This window comes from Daphnia magna, linkage group LG4 (assembly GCF_020631705.1).
Source record: "Daphnia magna isolate NIES linkage group LG4, ASM2063170v1.1, whole genome shotgun sequence".
Classification (NCBI taxonomy): Eukaryota; Metazoa; Arthropoda; class Branchiopoda; order Diplostraca; family Daphniidae; genus Daphnia; species Daphnia magna.
Window position 1 is genome coordinate 4,802,408 of NC_059185.1, and position 5,944 is coordinate 4,808,351.

Sequence of the window (5,944 nt, forward strand, 5' to 3'; positions counted from 1 at the left end):
GAACTTCCCGCTAAACCTCTTCTTTTCACTTTCCAGAGCCTGTAGAATATACATTTAGAGTTACTATTATTTGTTTTGTTTTTTTAATTTTTTCCGGCTGTAACACTTTAATGCAGATTTCATGCATCCAATCTCGTTAGCACTTTGTTATTCTTCATTTTGTTTTGTTTTTTTTTTTTTCAGGTGGGTTCTCAATTACCACTGTCTAGTACAGTTTCTAGAAATAATAATAATTAACACATACCAATAATCGAGAACGTAAGCTGAAGATCTTTGCGCAGGGCTTCGTTTGTGCTGGTAACATTAGTGAGACGATCTAATATAAAGCAATGTTGATTTGATTTTCGCTCCAGGCGGACAGCTCTTGCCTTAGCTGGGCGGCTAACGGACTCCTTACTGTATCAGTACTGTAACAACAAGAAAACCTAATTACTAGATTTGGTTTTTTGTTTGTTTTGTTTTAGCAGTGTTTAAGTGTGACACTAATGATGAAAACGTGTTTACCAACTAACGGAGCCATACTTTTCAACACGAACAGACCACAGTATTAGCATCGTCTCAGCCTGATTAACGCAACGATTTCAAGCGTTGTTAAAATTAGAAAACTAAAAAAAAGGCGTTATGTTGGTCGGCTAAGTTGTTTGTCTAAGTTTAGGAGGATTCTGACCTCTTTCTGGTCTTCCATCTTGCATGAAATGCGATACTGTCAAATTTGATTTATCACACGTGACGATGCATAATGTCAACATCTAGCAACAGATTCACTAGACCACCTTACCGTTATTTTATCTTTTTTTTCTTTTTGTTTTTTTTTATTATTTTTTATTCGTGTTTTCAGTAAAACGAAGATCTGGACAAACGAGTCCTAGATGTTGCCTTTAAAACTGACCTGAGCGGGAGCGTGTGGATATTGAGTGCAGCTTCCTCCACCTCCCATTGTATGACAACTTGATTGCGCAAATCGGGGGGCGGACTGGACGAAAGAGTTGAGAAAAGCCATGGCTTCAACCAGGAAACGAAGGGCCGTATCCGTGTTGTAAGCAACGTCTCCACCCCCGTCAATCCGTCCTCGTTGGATGCGATCAGCGATTCCACTCGTGAGGCTGTAAATTCACAATGCCGCTCAAGAGCTTGAGTCGCACCTTCATTTGTTGTTTCATTGGGTCACCAGGAAGAGATAATGAATTATAGTGTGCCCCCTCTTTGAGGTTTGCCTATGATTACAATTTATGTTTCATTTTAATTTACCGATTCTCTCCCATGTTCAAACGCAAGGTGGTCAGTGCCTCGGACACACGCGAGTGGCCGCCAGGCATTTTGCAAAGCGCCGTCATCAGCTAGAGAAATAACAAGAAAAGATGAACACAAAAGAATACAGCCTACGTTGTAAATCAATGCGGCATATATATTATTTATTATTATTTTTTTTTCGTGTGACGTTGCGTCGTTTTTTCGTCAAGTCCGCAAGCCAACGACGAAGGCGTGTCGTGAGCTCAAAACGACTGAGATAGTAGGAAACAACAAAAAAGTGGGTGGAAAAAGAAAGTAAGGAAGTGGAATCTAAAGAAAAAGAGGAGGAGGACGAAATGGTGGGTGAGAGAAAGACGCGATACTTTCGATATTTATACCTGTAAGGCGAGGCTGCGGGTCCGGGTCAGATTACTGACAAGGGCCAGCGCCAAGCCGTAAAATCCAACGTTATGAGCCATCAACCGAGAGAGCCCATGATCCTTGCCCGGGACGTGGCCATTGGCCAGGCACAGTTGGTACAGGGAAAGTAGTACTTCCAACTCATCGGTCGACGCGTTCCGGATCAACGATCGACGGTTAGCACGGACGTTCGATAATTCTTTGTTTGATCCTTGATAAAATCATTTAGAAATATATATATTATATATAAATATAATAATAAATCAATAAAAAAACTAAGCAAACCTTTCGGTTCCCAATAGAAACCCGTAAAATGAGTAGGCAGTAAGCCTGTAGGAGATATAACTATCAACTATCAAGTCAACGCTAAAAGTCAACCCACTTGACTTACAATTGGACATTGTTAGTACGGGTTACTTCTAGATGCTATTCTGAACAATAAGACAATCGCTTTTCACGACTGCAGTTTATCCCCGAAAGAAATGATCATTAAACTTGCTAGATCGGCTAAGATCAAACATGTTAACCGCGTGTAAGGAGCATGCGGATTTAAACCGACTGCTAGACGGAAGTAACAGAAAAATCTAATGACCAGAAAGTTTTGAATTGGTCAACAGTCACTCAGTAGGTTACTTTGCTACCTTCCCTGAACTTGAGTTGCTGTTTGTCTTCTTCGCCTCATTTTATTTTTCTTTTATTCTCAAAATTCCAGTTTTTTTTTCGTTGTTTTTTTCCTTCAAAATGTACTCCTAATCAAGAAAACCAGTCCGTGGCGAAACGTGTATCGTGTGAACTGCTGTACGGTTATTTGTACCCTCGAACCGGGAAGTCAACGAAGAAGATTCTTAGTCTATTGTTAGGCCATGTATACCCACATCCCTCCTTGCACCTAAACTACCTTCATCACATCAAATCGTTCGAGCACAAATTTGCCAATAACGAAACCTCCAACTTGCATTTGACATGGAGAATTGGAGATGGCTTACGTCATTACCAAAGCACAAGCCTATAAATTTAAAAATACATTTGCAGTATATATGAAATTGACTAACCGTTTAATTCCACTTGAGCCATTTGAATGGTGCGCAGCAAATCCATTAAGAGGGCGATGCCATCGCAAGTTTCACCCGCGAATTCCTTGCAGAAGCTATTATTCAAAATCAATTGTTGCAGAGTTACCATAGCGCTGTTAGTGAGGACGAAGGTCCAAAGACTACGTACGACTGCATCAGCGACGCTCGCAAAGATGACTACAAGATCGAGCCAACTCTGTTTGAAAAAACGTTACCTTGCAAACGAAAAGAACAGGTCGAGACGCAATTTTTTGAGGATATCCGATACGTCGGGAGCCAACTTGTTGTTGGGACGGCCGTCACGATCGCTGGCCGATGTTACGGTGACACTGTGTGAAAGTTTTGACCGAATCTCGGCGCTCATCTGTGAATCCTTGCCGTATAATTTGTCGACAGCGCTGCCCACCGCCTCCATTGGCGTTCGTTGTGAGAGCACCTTACGCAGGAAAGTGGTGTAATCCTCGGGATTCAAGGTCGGTGGTCGGCGAGATTTTCTCTACAATTCGCCAAAAGCGAAAGCAAAACAATAAGTAAAACTATACCGGTATCAAACTCGAAGCAAAGATAGTCTTGTTGCGTTTTTCCTCAATTATTCATTGCAATTTTTGCCATTCCGTTGGTTTCTCTCGATTTCGTTTCATCATTTCAGTATATGGATAACGGGCTTCTGTCTTTCGGCTTTGGGCAACAGCGTCCACCTGTGCACAGGCCAATCAAAGCGGATGGGAAAGTGCAGTGGAGTTTGTGTGCGACTGCTGCTGTTTTGCTTGATGCGCCACGACTCGGCGGCTTGATTAAAGTTTGATTTCCTCGCGGGAAGGACAAACAGAGAGCGAAAGTGTTCTGGACTCGCCCCATGCAACACACCGTGCGTACAGAATCGGTCATTTGCCTCTATTCTTTTCCTCATCATCATCATCACGCCGAAAACCGCCGGCACTCTGTACCCGGCGACTAGCCAAGCCAGATGGGCCAGTCGCTGCAATACGAGCGTGACTGTCCGAAAGCACCGCCTCGCATCCTTGCAAACCCACCCCACCTCTTCTGGACATACATATAAATTTACACGCACGGAGAAGGAAGGAGTATATAACATGGCCAACGGAAAAAGAAGAGGAGAGACAACAGCAACAACAGCAACAAAAATGTACTCCAGGAGCTGATGGCAATTTCCTTTTTTTTTTTCTGTACAGCCATTCCATCAAGTCTAGGGTGAACGGCCCTGTAGTCTTTGCTTCCCCCTTGCAGGCATACGTGTTTTTATTTTTTACATTTTTTTTTTCTACTTCGTGCTCCCGTCTTCTTCATTTTGGATTTTCGTTTTATTATTTGATCGTTTTCTATTTCCCCCGCAGGAGGAAGCTGAAATGACCATCTGTTATGGTCTGCTAGTCCCGATTCCTGCGCTCTTGCTAGCCTGTATGATGCCCTCCGACTTTATCAACGACTTATCACACTTCACGCAGTTTGTGACTTCGGGACTAAAAGGAAAACGTTGGCCAAGGTCATTGGTCACTTCGCATTATTTTCTTGGGCGCAATTTGTTTGGGTTTTTTGTTTTTTTGCCAAAAACTACGGGTGGTTCTCCTTGGTGAGCATTTGAATTTTTAAGGCTGTACGGATTCAAGCATTTAGTCCAGGTATTAACATATAAACAAAACATAGGATCAAAGGTTCAATGGCCTGCAGGATAGAGCAGCTGCTCAGTATCTTTTCGTTCTCTTTTATCTTTATCTTTTTCATTTCACTTTTCTTTTTTCTTTTTCTTTTTAAATGACCACATAGCCTTCCATCTGCGTGGGAACAGCTTTCATTGGTGTCCATCGATCTTCGTCAGTAGGAAATAATATTTCGCTAAACTCCTAAATCTGATTTGGGATGAGAAATTGACGACAGCAACAGGTGGCTAAAGTTTCAAGCCATGAATGAGATCTTACTATCTAAAACATTCGCTTACCGAGGACAACCCGCCGCTGCATTCTTGCGAAACGACTATATATGTAAAATAAAACACACACACACACACACAAAACGAGCGCTTAATGCATTTTCATCCGGCACTTGTTGAAATGCGGATACGACGAAGCTATATTCTTCTACTTAACTTTATGCTTGGCAACTCATGTGGGTTGGCGCAACGCTGTTTCCTCATCTTTCACCTTTTCCTCTCTTATATCTAAATTTTCCCTTAAAATTTTCTATTACAACCCATCACTCCCTTTCACCCTACCCTTTTTTTCTTTTCATCTCTATATCTCTGCATCGTCAACTCCTCAAATTGTTGTCTCTGTCAAATATGATCAGTGTCTATGATCGTTCAAGTTTGCGGAGCCAGCAGAAGCCACGATAGAGCACAAATAAAGCTTGGAAGAATGGATGAAAAAGAAAGAAAACGGAAGAGAAATTGTTCCAGCCGACTTGTTTTTGTCATCAGTATACGGCCCGTAAGGATGCGCTTAGAAAAAAATGAAACTAAAAAAGGCTTCCACCGCTAACGACCATAGAGTTGAGCGTAGTATAAGAAATTAGTCAGAAGAGAGAAAGGAAAAAAAAAGAAAAGAAAAGAAAAGAAAAAAACGAAGAAGAGTTTCTGTTTTAAGACCGTGTCCATCGCAATGTGGCTTCGTCACAGTTTATAGAGAAACAGCAGGAAGGCTTGCTGGTATGAATCACGCTTCACAGCTTCACTGCACCAGCTCCTTAATGCCAGCTCCATGCAGAGCGGCGTACCAGATACCAGACGTAGTCAGTATCATCCCGCCAGCGATAACAATACTAGTACACATATCAACAACAACAACAACAAAAACGGATAAAAATGCCGATGTAAAACCAGGTCTCACCTTGACTTTGTCGTTTTGGCCAAAAACATCCACCACCCAGTAAGTTTCAACACTCGGCGATGGCTCACGCTCCGTTTGGCCGTTCAAAGACTTCATCTCGGTTAAGATGTCGATGTGTTGGCGTATTCAATGTGCATGTGCTACGCTTAGTTTTAACACACCTTATTCAAATCGAGCTGCCCCTCATGGGCAGATTGGGAGAAGCTAATTTGATTTCAGCAATCTCAAAACACGGCAAACTCGTTTGAAATTCTTCGGATTCTCGCCCTTTCGTATCGCCTCCTTTCTGCCGAGCGTGTAATTGCGATGAATACGAAACGAAGATGAAAAACAATGTGGACAGCGCTCAATGTCCCGGACGGTTGAACAAAATAACAC

The 5,944-nt window shown here is 42.3% G+C and overlaps 1 pseudogene; it reads right to left on the reverse strand.

Annotated features, from left to right (window-relative positions):
- Positions 1–5,715, reverse strand: part of LOC123471070 — a 6,798-nt pseudogene extending 1,083 nt beyond the window's left edge.
- Between the last annotated feature and the right edge of the window lie 229 nt (positions 5,716–5,944).